This window comes from Lycorma delicatula, chromosome 6 (genome assembly GCF_047948215.1).
Source record: "Lycorma delicatula isolate Av1 chromosome 6, ASM4794821v1, whole genome shotgun sequence".
Taxonomy (NCBI): domain Eukaryota; kingdom Metazoa; phylum Arthropoda; class Insecta; order Hemiptera; family Fulgoridae; genus Lycorma; species Lycorma delicatula.
The window spans coordinates 44,193,764-44,208,403 of NC_134460.1; the positions used below are offsets into that span (position 1 = coordinate 44,193,764).

General features: G+C 31.7%; 1 protein-coding gene across 4 annotated transcripts in view; it reads left to right on the forward strand.

Moving 5' to 3' along the window:
- Positions 1–14,640, forward strand: part of Zip48C (Zinc/iron regulated transporter-related protein 48C) — a 454,634-nt gene that overhangs the window by 14,133 nt on the left and 425,861 nt on the right. The window lies entirely within an intron of this gene.

Below are 14,640 nucleotides of genomic sequence, written 5' to 3' on the forward strand. Positions count from 1 at the left end.
ATTTAATAAAAATCATTTTTCTGTTATCTTAAGTGCGTCTACCTAATGTTTTATCCATTAAACCATTTAAATACTGGGAAATAGAGCAGAAAATAAAATTAAGTGGCTCTTATTCTGTTTGACTGAGTTATTTATATAAATGGAAAAAAAAAACAAGAAATGAGCCCAAGATAGAAACTGTGGGAATACAAATATACTTTTTGCTATAATGAAATATATTTATTAAAAATCTTTGAATACTACTCCCCTAAGTTTCCTAGTCGTTAAGTAATATTTAAAACACTCCACGATAGTTTGTTTATCAATAAATATGTTGTGGACGATACAGTAACATGCTTTGGAAAAAAACGCAGAAAATATCAGTAACATTATGTAATTTATCCAGCGCATCTAGTACTTGATTTATTAAGTTAGAAGTAACCGGTTTAATGTTATAGCCCTTCCTAAACCTGTAATGAGAACTGAAATATGCATCATTCATATGAAATCCAATTTTAATAAGAAGGTATGCTAAGATATGAATGGTTGCTCTAATTAAATTAACTTTAATATCAGTTTAAATGAAAGAAATCATTTTATTTTCATAGATTTAATTACCTATTGAACTTCAGATTTCAATATAGAAAAAACTAAAATTAACATTTTTGAACCTTATTATATTATCTACATTTTACCCAGTGAAAAAGGAGTGTCCAAAGAATCAGTTGTTTTTTTAAAATTATTAATTATATTATCGGCAATCAAAAATATTAAAAATCATTATCAGCAGCCTATTTAATGACTACTGTTTAAATATTGTTGTGTTACAATTTTCAATCCTCAAAAGTTTTTTAATGAAACATAACCCTGACTGTTAACCACAAATACGTTCCTATTCCTTTTTTTATTAGCCCTCTGAATAGCTTCACAATTTTTCCTCTCCTTTGTTGGCTTAAGTAGTGTTTTGAAATATTTTTTTATGTTTAATATAATAAATTAAATATTTATACCGTAACAGGTCTTTGAGAACATGTGCAACTTTATTTTAAATTTACTGATTAACTGATTTTAATTTTATTGATTTACTGATTATTGTATTTTCTATTTAAGATATTACTAAATTCTTTTTTCATTGTTATGGAACCATTTAACTATCTGAGATAATTTTTGGGTCACCAACATAACCCAGTAAAATATAAAAAATTTCTGCTCAGATAATCTCAGTTCTAGCTTTCCTTTAAGGGATGCAATTTATAAATTATAACATTGCCTGTGGTAGCATATAAATTTTATGTAATTCTGGTCTACCTAAAGAGTAAACCATTCCAATAGTTAAAAAGACACAAGAAAGTGGTGAGTTTTCAGTAACTAAATTGTCAGTGTTTAAAATTACCAGTTTTCAATACATATATATCAGTTGCATATCTATACTATTATATAAAGAGGAAGAGGGTTTAGGATTAATCGCAGCCAAATTTTTACCCTTGTTTCTTGGCATAACTGAGAAGGTTTTTAGATGGATTTAATCTCGATAAAAAATATATATATATATATATATATATATATATATGTACATAATGTAGTAGTGGAGATTTGCTGGTTGAAGCACAAACTTTAATGAATTGAATTAATTAACTGAACTGTGAGTCTCTGTCACTGTGTGAGCTGGGTTTAAACTGAATGATTTGAATTAGTTGAATACTATTAAAAAAATAATAGAATTAAATTTATGTTAAATAAAATAATATTAAATAAATTTCTATTTTGGGAGGTGCAATAAGGTGTTCTTATACCTCTCTGCAAACAATCGTCTGATTTTCAAAATTCAAACGGGGTTTGTGTTAATAAATTGAAGGCTAACTTTTGCATGCATCAGAGGTACATTCACGTTTTAACAGATCATGTTTATTCAATCCACCGGGTTGGTCTAGCGGTGAACACATCTTCGCAAATCAGCTGATTTGGAAGTCGAGAGTTCCAGCTTTCAAGTCCTAGTAAATTCAGTTATTTTTATACGGATTTGAATACTAGATCGTGGATACCGGTGTTCTTTGGTAGTTGGGTTTCAATTAAGCACACATCTCAGGAATGGTCTGAGACTGTACAAGACTACACTTCATTTACACTCATACAGTATCATCCTTATTCATCCTCTGAAGTAATATCTGAATGGTAATACCTGAAGGCTAAACAGGAAAAGAAAGAAAGATAATGTTTATTTGGAAATGTATACACACATATATATAAAGTTTGTGTGTTGTAATGTAATGTTGTCTCATAATCAGATTACTTTTTCTGTAATCTGATTAGTTTCAGATTTGCAGGATACATTCATGTTATACTAGGAAAGGTATTAAGCCATCGACCAAGTCCCTAGCTCCCTTGAAGGTTATGATATTAAAAATATTCATTACTTCTTCACCAACAATGAGGGTGAAGTTATGAATTAAAGATATTCATTAAGGAAGAAATAAATAAATCCATTTACTTAATTATTATATTTATGCCACCGTGGCAAATAAATAACTTTTGAAATTTTTGTCGTCTAAGTATGTGCATTTTAGTTACCATTACTTACTATTATTCATCTTCTGTAATTTAGTTTCTTTTTTGGGTTTCTATAAAACTTGAATACTATAATTATTATTCTCACAGCCATGAGGATAATGTACAGTGCAGGAGGGGGTTCCAGTGAGTGAGCCCTCTGGGAAAATTGACCAAAGCAAGCACTGCAGGTGTCCAGGGCACCGGTCCTCCAAAGTTAGCCAATGGGAATGGTGAGCAAAGTGAGCTTGGCTCACTTTGCTCACCATTCCCATTCTGCCAGGGTCCTTTGGCCCTGGAAGGCCCCGTGGAGCCCCTGAGTTGACTCCGGGAATCATCTGGGCTGACCTGAGTCCTGAGGGTTCATGTTCGGGCTAGACAGGCTGGTTAGTATATATACATATATATATATTTCTTTTCCAAAAATGTAGATTGAAAAAACAATACTAATTTACATACAAACAGTTAGTTTTAAGAGCTGGTGTCATTAAAATAACATCAAGTTTCATATTTGGAGCTCAGTAACTGATGTAAGCATATTGAGTAATAAATAAAAATAATTAAATAATGAAACGGTATTACTTACATCCAGACAAGTCAACCTTTTTTTTATTTAATATTTTTCTCAAAGTGCATATGGTATAATATAATATATGGTTTAATATGGTTTAATAAACCATATTTTAATGTGGTTTATTAATTTTAATTTTTATAAAATACTGTTTACCCTTTAATTATAGGTTGATGACTTGCAGCCACTTATTTCTTATGTAGCGATATTATTTTTATAGTGCAGCACACCTATATTTGAATTTTGAATTATTAACTATATTTTAATCTTATTAACTTAAAAATTATTGCCGTTTTACATAATTTTCATTTTCTTTTTTTGGGTAATTTATTTTTAAAACCATAATCATAGTAGTTATAGGCAGTGTGACATGAGTTGTAAGTTTCTCTAAAAATATAATGTCCAAGTCATTCTCAAGAACAATCGGCGTCGTACGTCAGACATATTATAGGGAATGTTTAGGAGCGAAATAATTCCCCATTATCTTCTTCGCTCTGTGATCAAACTGTTACCGTTCAGTACACCAAGCCTATCAAAACACAGGTGATATTTTCCTCACACCTTTTACGCAGCTAATTTTTTGGGTCTAAATTCACTAAATTCGTGATGAAAATACTCCAATCGATTTCATATTGAACAGTATTTCGTTGAATGTACTATGTTGCAAAAAATTATCAAATCAATTATTCATTAAGATAACAGTTTAATAATAATCAAACGATAGTGAAAACAAAAATTATTAAAAAAGTTTAATGATTTTCAAGGCGCGTGTATATTTTTAAATTAATGTGATGCAAGCTAATGTAATAAATATACTTTCAAGTCAATTTTATTAGCGATTTAATTAAACAACGATAGATTCTTCGCTTAAGTAACCGGGTGTGTGTTAATATTTAAAGAAATATAAATGTTTTATACTTATTTATGTGCGATTCCTTCTGTCAATAGTTACATAATTTATATTCCTTTTTTAATTGCCCATTATATTTTTATATAATGAAGAATCGAATTCATATAACAGCTTTATGAGGATTGATAATACTGATTTATGTTTATCGTACTTAATTTTAAAAATCACATCTACGATCGTAATTTCAATCTGCACATACGATTTTTATTTTTTCTGTCCCATCAAATAACCAGAAAAGGATATGAAAGTCACAGAAGTACATAGACCGGTACATAATACTTTTATATTACTGTAAAAAGTTCAACTTTAATTGTGAAAATTATTTACATATTATATAAAGCCTGAAAAATTTGTTACGGTTAGAAAGCTTAAATATCTATTAGTGCCATAATTAATCAATTTTAGCTGCATACGGACCGGTTATTTATATGGGATATCATGTGTTATATAGGTGTGTGTATAAACTGAGGAAAAATTATAGAGAAACTAAAAATACGAGGTATATTTTTTATTACTTTTTTTTAAGTAAGTACTGTTTTGATAAATTTCCGTTGCAGCGCGCGGCTGTCGCCGTTTCTTGCGTGTACGCTGAGTAAAATCTATTGGCTTGCTGCAGACGCCATTACGTGATTGTTAGTCTTATTTTTAATTTTTTTTTTTTACAGTTCCGTGTGATTTCCGTTAAAGCCCATCAGGGCTAGAAATGGGGGGAAGCGTCACAAGGCGGGTGTCTTCCCCTACGGGGTTGGGAAGTTCCCTGTGATTGTTTAAAATGCCTATGACTATAGACAGTGCCGCAAATTGTGAAATACGAGCTATAAGTTGTTCCTTAAATACAAGAGGTCGAAAGCGGTGAAATTCATCAGCAGATTAGTGAAGTGTACGGGGATATCCGACAGAACGGTGAGAAAATGGGTTAGGGCATTTAAAGATGGCCGTACAAACGTATACGATGTCGCACGGAGCGGGAACCGTCTTTCATTACCGATGACCTGGTGCAGAGAATTAATGGCAAAGTCCGTGGGAATTGACGGTTTACGATTTCATCACTATGAGATGAATTTCCTGTAATTTTACGAAGTGTTCGGTATGAAATTGTGTTTTGTACGCTTAAATTATCGGAATTATGCTCATGCTGGAAACCAAAAATGCTGACCCAAAAACAACCGTTTAACCGGTGCTTTGAATTTTTTTAAAAATATACAGCAATATAGGCGATCTGGTTTTAGTCGAATTATTACCGGGAGACAAGGGTTTTGTCTCGCATTACACCGGAATCAGTCCACGGAACGGAGACGCTAAACATCTCCCGAGAAAGTGAAGTTCAAGCAAACAATGACAGCCCGGAGAATTATTTGCACTGTGTTTTGTTCCTTATTGATTTTTTTGATTTGGGGGTACAACTGTATTGTGAGACCCTGAGTAATCTGTGTAGCGCGATCCAAAACAGAAGGCGTCGCATGCTCAGTACGCGAATCGTACTGCTTTACTACAATGCTCGGCCATATGCGGTTCATCGCTTCCAAAATTTTATCGCGTCATTTGGGTGGGAACAGATTTTTCATCCATCATATTACTGACCTGGCGTCTTGCGATTACCACTAGTTCCTGCATTTAAAGCAGCGCCACGACTTCAAAACAGTCGTCCAGCAATGGCTATGTTCTCAGGCGGCAGATTTCTTTGAAGCTGGAATGCAGAAGCTGATCACATGTGCCTTCCTTTATGTAGGCGGAAATTATGCATAATTGTAGATTAAGTTCCAAGCTTTCAGTGAATATAATTTTTTTTTAAATTGGGTTATTTTTTATATTAAAACGGTATTTACTTAAAAAACATATGAGTCGCACATTTGGATTTTTTTGTATCCCCTCTGTAAGGGGTCAGTGTCATGGGGTCTTTCTATCCATAAAGTCCTCCTTTTTTTCTGTTTAGCCTCCGGTAACTACCTTTCAGATAATACTTTTTATCTGAAAGGGGATGAATGAAGATGATGTGTATGCGTGTAAATGAAGTGTAGTCTTGTACAGTCTCAGTTCGACCGTTCCTGAGATGTGTGGTTAATTGAAACCCAACCACCAAAGAACACCGGTATCCACGATCTAGTATTCAAATCTGTGTAAAAATAACTGACTTTACTAGGACTTGAACGCTGGAACTCTCGACTTCCAAATCAGCTGATTTGGGAAGACGCGTTCACAACTAGACCAACCCGAACGCCCTCCAGATTCATTAAGTACACTGCAGTTCGCTGATTTTCTTGTTCATCTTGGGTCTGCTTATCTTTCTTTCGCCATTTCCTTTTTTTTTCAAATGCTCACACCATTCAGGGCACTACAAAAGTTTCATAGAAATAAACTTTTAACTCTCTTTTTTTTAATAAAATTAATTTTTAAATTGTAACAGTTTATAATCAGTTTTATATTGTTCTCAAAACCGTTCAAGTTTCGCACACTAAAATCTCATTTTAGTAAAAAAAATTACTGATGCGTTCTCAACGTGACAAGAACTAAATCAAAACAAAATAAAAAATTATAGTGGTGGAATATCAAGTAAAGCAACAACTATTTAGATAAACAGATGCAATTTTATTTTTATTAGTTTATTGATAATTTGTTCTGTGTTTATAGTATTTAACAACGTTAACAAGTCTTCAGCTTATTTTTTTTATCTGAACGGTAAATAAGCTGTTATCAAGCAACTTGTACAGATAACAATTTTGAAAAAACTCTTTACAGTTTTAAATATTACTTTCATTTGGTATATTATTTAGTTTCTTACAGTAGGCAGATTGCATTTAGAAATAATAAAAACGTATATCTAATTTTTACTCATTCTTAGCTGTTTGTTGTGTAACTGGCTAATTTTGTAGTATATTATTCAAAAGTTAATTGTCTTTCGGTCGAATTAATTTTTTTTTTTTGCAGTTATGATGTAACTTTTAATTGCAGTCGAGATTTTAATAGTAACCAGATACTTTTATATAAAATGTGTCGTTTGTATCTGTGTTTGTTTGTAATCTTTTTAAAGTAATTCCTAGGGATTTCAAAGAAGTTCCTTATTCTTCTTTGTCATTTAGTCTTAAGACTAAGAAAAAAATTAAAATAACACGGGATAATAAAAATTATAAGATAAAGCAATTATGCAATCGCTAATTAATTTTATTATACCACCGATTACAGTAGTATAATAATAACAGTAATGTAATAATTTTACGCAGAAAGGAATTCATTAGTTGAATAGCGTGCTATATCATTTAAAATTACCTTAATGATCATTTAAATGTCATCAATCATTTTACTGGTAATTACATAAAAGAGGTGTAAAGTTGCTTTATTTGTTACTTTGTAAATGGAATTATTATATATATAAAGAAATATGGAAAGATAATTTCATCATTCTTAAAAACTGAAGTCATCTGTATACGAACAGTAAAATAGATATCAAATAACGGTTTGATTGCGAGGTTTGTTTGGAAAGTCTCGTCCTGACGAAGAAAACAAGATTTCTCATAATTTTTTTCTATTTTCCAACGTAAGTTACCTTGTAATACGATATACAGTGCGTTCGGATAGTCGCTGTGCAGTATGCTTTAGAACTATTATGTGGGTTATTCTATTGTTCAGTAATAAAACAAGATGTCCGTTGTTGAGTTGTGATTGAACGTGCTCGTTTCGTTTCATGTTTTTTCGTTTATGGAATCAATAATTGCGAGAAACGTAACGAAAAAAATTAAAAGAAATAAAAATATCGGAATTAGTAATTGCCAGTAACGATTCTTTCGGTAGAGGAACTAATTTTTCTCGTTGAACACAGCTTTTGTGAAGGTGACAAGTATACTGATTTAATGAAGCACAAGTTTTCTGAAAAGTTTCCAAATACTCCTGTTCTTCACAGCACTGCAGTTCGAATTCTTATCGAGAAATTTCAGGCGACAGGCTCTGTTGAAGACGCTAATCGAAGTGGAAGACCACCTAAACTAAACGAACAGAAGCTGCTTTATATTTCAGTCGCTATGCCCGAAAGTCCATCAAAGTCAACACGTAAGTTTGCACAGCAACAAGATATCGGACCTGCTACCACAAAAAGAACTGAAACTTTTCCTTACAAACTAATGTGTGTTCAAGAACGGAACTGAGAGTTGCCTCTACCCGTTGAGGAGCGATCGTGTATGCATGTTACGCTTTTACCGAGCTCTGGTCTGTTCTCACTTGGACTAGGGCTGCTTAGCTTATTCGTCGGTGAGGGCCACCGCACTATAGATTCTCTATGCAGTCCATCATACCGGTGTTCTTTGGTGGTTGGGTTTCAATTAACCACACATCTCAGTAATGGTCGAACTGAGACTGTACAAGACTACACTTCATTTACACTCATACATATCATCCTCTGAAGAATTATCTAAACGGTAGTTACCGGAGGCTAAACAGGAAAAAGAAAGTGGTGAACCATCTCTTTTTAATAGACAGAAGCAAATGATATGCTAATATGTGGCTTGCATTAAAGCGCAACCAACTTACCCAAACTTTGATGTGGTATTCTCGAACCAGTATGATGTTAATCAATGTCAGGAATAGCTAAAATGTACTGCTCCGGTAGGCTCCAGGAATCAATGTCTTTTCTCAGCTCTAAGTATACAATTACCTCCAGTCTTTACTGTTGCTCCATGTTATTACCCTCCTTGGTAGCTTACTCACATTAATTACTGCTTTGATCTTTGCTCTGTGTTCAGTATAACAAACAGAACGCAAATCTGGTACTCTTATAAAACGAATTTTATAATATTAAAAAAAGCATGAATCCTGACACAATTCATTGTGTCATTTCACAAATGAGTAGACGTAATACAACGGTGAGTTTCTGCTGGATCTGTATCCACATAGGAATTTCAGGCAATGAGCGTGCAGACAGTACAGCAAAAGGCGCTTGTTTTCAGCCTCCTTTTACCAATTGCATTGCTTCTAATGATCTTGTCTGTTTCCTGAAGAGGGCAGTTCATGATGTGTGGCAAAGTGAGTGGGATGCTACCACGACCAATAAACTTCACGCAATTAATAAACACCCAATTGTTTCACCGTGGTGCTCCTCATGCAGAAACAACCGTCGAGAGGAGGTTATTATCTGTTGCGAGTAGGGCACTAAGTTCACTCATGGATATCTGATGACTCAAACAGATTCACCAATTTGTGCTCACTGCGACTGCTGACTGACAGTGCACCACTCCTTGTGGATTGTATCTGTTATGCGGCATTTCGTCACAAATTTAAACTAGCGGCTAACTAGTATTGTTATCTTCTGTTTACAGTTTCTTAGAGCCGTCCGTTTATGTTCAAATATATGTCTTACTCTATATCTGAAGAGATAATTAAATGCTGTCTGAATGGGAAAATAGACATAAAGATCAGGGGAAGAAGAATAGAATGTTTATGTTTTGCTGATGACATATGACGATGCTGGTGTAGAGCCCAAGTAAACTAAATGAAGCTTGCGAAAGTCAGGGTATGAGGATCAATAAAAATAAGATGAAATGTATGGTACTAAGTGAAAAAGGGAAGAGGATTGAGATTAAGATATGAATTGAAATTTTAGAGCAGGAGAAAGAATTTCAGTACTTAGAGAGCTTTATAGCTGATGACCTAACATGTACAGTAGAAATTAAAACAAGAATATCAAGAAGTAAACAGGCATTTAATAGGAAGGAAAGACTGCTATGTGGAAAGTTAAACTTGACGTTAAGGAAGAGATTAATAAAATGTTTTATTTGGAGTGTGTTGCTCCTTGGAGCTGAAACATGGATGATGAGAAAGTTAGACAGAAAACGAATTGCGGCTTTTGAGATGTAGGTGTGGCACAGAATGATAAATATCAGATGGCAAGACCATGTAACAAATGAAGAGGTATTAAGGAGAATCGTAAATAACAGGAAAATGCTAAATTGATTGAATATAGGAAAAGGATTGGCTGGGAGATTGTTTTGGAAGAAGGTGTTAGACAGAAGGCAGGGATGGAAGAAATTTCAAATGATGGATTGGATTATGGAAAAAGGAAAATATACAGAGACAATGAAGTTAGCAAAGGATTAGAAGAAGGTAGAGAGCAGCAGCCGTGACAGGACCTGCCGTAATGGTAGAAACTATGGCAGAATGAATGAAGTATGAAAAAAAGCCACACTTAAGAAATACTGATTGATAAATCTGCAAAAAATGGGGACATTACTGTTTAAATAAGTCTACTATTAATGGTGAGACAAGGCTTTCTGAAATGCAAGAATATGTATTGTTTTTATCTTAAGTTTTCCTGTTAATTTTCTTGAATTTTTACATGTAATAAGGCTCCATATTTTATCATTTTTTTATATTATATAAAACAACGGTGGCAAAAAAAGTCTTCAATTCATCTACGAGTATATAAAAAATTTATTTTTCATTAAAAAAGTAAAATTTTCTACTTGAGTTATCTGGAATAATTTTACAACTGCAATTTCACTGGATAGGAATTTCCTCTACAAAACAACTATTTCTACATAAAACTATTTGAAAAAATCTGGAGTTTATTTTATTTTATGTATCATATTTACTCGAATTCTGCTCTCATTGCTACTTTTAATCAAGTACTGCCCAATTTAAAAGATTTTTCCATCTATTTATTTAAAATTAAATGAAAAAATATATTTTAAAGAACTAGTATTATTCTGTCAAATGACATTTAAATGATAATTTAAAAAAAATATTTTTCTTGTATCATCATTTAATGTCTATAAATAACATATATGTATTTTGTCAGGTAATTTATACACGTTGTAGTTATTTTTTTCTTTTTATTTAGGTAGTATATTCACGTATTTTTATTGCAGTTATTTCATTCAGTTATTATTTTTATGACCAAAATTAATCTTTTTTAACTCTGCTGTGATTACCATGGTTTACCTTGATTTGCCCAATAAAGACTAGAGTACTTCCATTTCTTTATATTTTGTTTTTGACCTGAAAAGTCCCCAAAACTATATTTCCTATAGTTTTCATAATATCCAACATAAAACAGAAAAATTTATTGACGAATAACACATTTTTTTTAGGTTTGAGGTAAAATTAATTTGTTTAATGACTAATAAATGCTTAGATTTTATTATCAAAACTTGTAGAGAATTTAATTCTGAGAAAACTGATGAAATTAGGTCTGGGAAAAACAAAAAACCGATCAACTATTATTAAAAATAAAACAGAACAAAAACTTTAATGGAAAAATGTTATAGATTTGTAATAATTAAAAACTGTCATAATTAATAGTTCCTTTCATATTAGAACAACGTGTCACAGGGAGAAATTATCTGCAATTTTTATACAATGAATTTCTTACAGCGCTTGAAAATTTCTCCTTTGGCAAAATGAATTGAAATGTACTATTAGCTTGATGGAGCACAAACACATTTTACCTATATACAGTAACCCTTAGATTACTGTATGTAGGGATGGATGAAATGCAAGGTATACAAGCAAAAAGTAAACACACATGTTGAACTGGTCGCTTGCATTCACAGTGCTGCCCTCATTAAGGAACACCAAGATATGACAGAAAACATAAGATGAGTTAAAAAGTGCATCGATGTCAAAGGTGAAATTTTCGAACGTTAATTGTAAATTATTAGTTATTTATAGCAGTTTTTAGTAAAATAAATTTAGACCTTTGAAAAATTAAAATACTTTTAATTTTCAAAAAAAAAGTAGTCAGTTTATTAATCTATAATTTAAAAAAATTATAGAAAAAACTTATGCATTTATTAGTTATTTAACAAAGTACTTCAAAACTAAAAAAAAAACTTTTTCATCACTGAATTTTTCTGTTATACATTGGATATCATCAAAACTACAGGAGATATAGTTCTGGGACCTATTTTATTTGATTTTTCAGGTCAAAAAATATCAATGTACTATTTATATAATGCTTCAAAAATTTATCATCTTTTTATCAGAGGAACTGAAATCCAGACAAAATTTTTTGCTGGTTGTAACTTGATAACAAAGTGTTTTTGGACATATGTTTGTATGAACTTTCTTATTTCAAGCTGTAGAATGTTTCCAAATTATTATTTTAATTTTCCTCCCATTCCTACTAAATCACTCTTTATAATGTATTATGCATTAATCCGAATAAATGTTAATTTTTTAAATAATCAGAAAAACCTTTAAGTTATCAATTTCATAATATGCTGTAATTTTTTTACTAATTTTTAATCAGGAGAATCACAAAGGTCAGACATAAAACTTACATGTCACAACTAATTTTATTAATTAACTGATATTTATTTATTTTTTTGTTATAAACTGATTTATGACAAAATGTATATTATACATTAAGTAGCATCATCAAATAATTTTATTACCAGATATCTAGCACGAATGGATTCTCGGTGCGATATATGTTATCACATTATAATTAATAACACGAAATAAGAATCTACATGTACTTGCTACAACAAAAAATAGTGATTCAATTATATGTATGGGGCCCTGCCTATAAAACTGTATAATATATATGGAGACTTCCGTGATATCAAACAAAGCAATCGAAAAAAATAAAAGATTTTAATTTTGTATTATTGTATAAAGAAGCAGATGCCCTTTGTTTTTGTAGCTTGTTGGTATTTTCAAAAGGAAGAGGAGTTTATTGCATTCATAAATCCTTGTGAATTTCATCTGTGTATTCAGATTTTACTAGAATTTTTTATATTTTTAATTAAGCCTATAAAATCTATCTAATTGTGTGAAAAATGAATGAAAATAGTATCAAATTGAATTTACTATAATAAACTTAATGAAACTATTCAGACAAAACATTACAGACGTGGAACTCGTCAAAGAAATTAGGTGTAGAAGAAAAGTAGGGAAAAAGGTGAAGAAGCCTGATGCAGATGATAATATAAAACAAAAAATTGGAAATTTTAGTTATTTTAATTGTTAGTCATAGATTCCCATATTACAAACTCGCACAACTGTGTTAGTGTTTTCATCAGTTTTATTTAATTTAAGTTTGAATTCTATTGCCAATTAAAGTATTTTATTTAATAAAACAAGTTTACGAATTGGTGAGCTGTAGTAATATACCAATTCTGACAGGCGTATATTTTCAGAACTTTGTTCTTCTCTGGAGGGCCACCTGATGTTTCAATTGAAATTTCCCAAAAGATATCCCCTAATTTTTGTTGGAGAACCAGAATCAGGTCTCAAAATCCAGAGGGTGAATAATTTGGATTCACCCAAACTGAATTGGTAGATTACACAACATTAAAATATAGATGCCTGTCCATTATTGAGAGTATTGAAGGTTCTTTTTTACAATATTATCATATAGAAACTGTTACTATGTTAGGATTTTTCTTTGGTTTTTATTTTATTCACTATTATTCTCAATCAAAAAATCACATTTGAGAAGTTTGATAATCAAAAGGAAGGAACTAAGGATGTAGGGATTTCAAAAATACACCTAGGAAAGCATTCCCTTGTCAGTCAAAAATTGTTTTTTATCTTGATTAGTTGATGTTTTCATTGAAACAGATTGAAATTGAACAAACTTAAAACACAGTCAAAAATAACCTCTCTGCAATATATTCTGAAATCAACCTTGGTTACTTTTCCCCTCTCATAGTGAAAAATAATTTTGTATCATTTTTAAAAATTTCTTTCTGTAAAAGCTTCATACAAACAGAAATTAAAGTTCATATATTTTCAAATTTATTATTATTTATTAAAATGAATGTCGCTATAGAAAGCCCAAGTATAACGTATGGGAATGCAATATACTTGGATAATGACTAAAATTTTTGTAGTAGGTGAAAATTACTAGTGTAATCCAGGTTTTAACCCAAGACCTTTTGATTAAAAGCATTTTTTTTTTTTATTATCGGTTGTCCCAAAAAATTTTTAATACTCTTTTACAGCTAATAACTACCAAACCCTTTTCATTTTTTTCAGGTGTGGTTGTTTAAAATGATGGCTGAATCAAGACTAAGTTTTGAGGAAAGGACATTTATTCTTACGCCTTATGAAGCCTGTGAAAGACACAGAACATAGCTGCAAAACAAAGAGAGTTTAAAATACAGTTTCAATGAGACTCACCGTTCCCCATATCTGCAGTAAGTTTGAAGCAGAGGGAACTGTTCACAAGAAGCATACTGTAAGCCCACAGACATCCATCAACCCCACAAGGGAAAGAAAGCTTATAAAAACAAATGATCTTGAAGATTTGTTCGGCAAGTGCCTTGTGGGACAGAACATTCAAATCAAGCATCCATCGAATTTTGAATCGTACTAAGTGGAAAATTTTATTCCTACATTAGTTTACAATCTCAATGAAAATGATCCTGACTGGAGAATTCAATTTTGTGAGTGCTACCATGCAAAATGTGGAGAGAACAATCACTTCCAAACAACGTTTGGAGTGACGAGGCTATATTTAAATTTAATGACTCAAATAATTGTTGTAATTGCAGTTACTGGGCAGCTGATTATCCTCACTTGACATCAGAACACTGTGTGAACTTACAGTGTGGTGTGGTTTGATGGCGTTTGGGTTAATTGGACCTTTCTTCTTTGAGAATACCATGACTGTTGAAGTTTGCCTGAATTCACTACAAGAATTTGT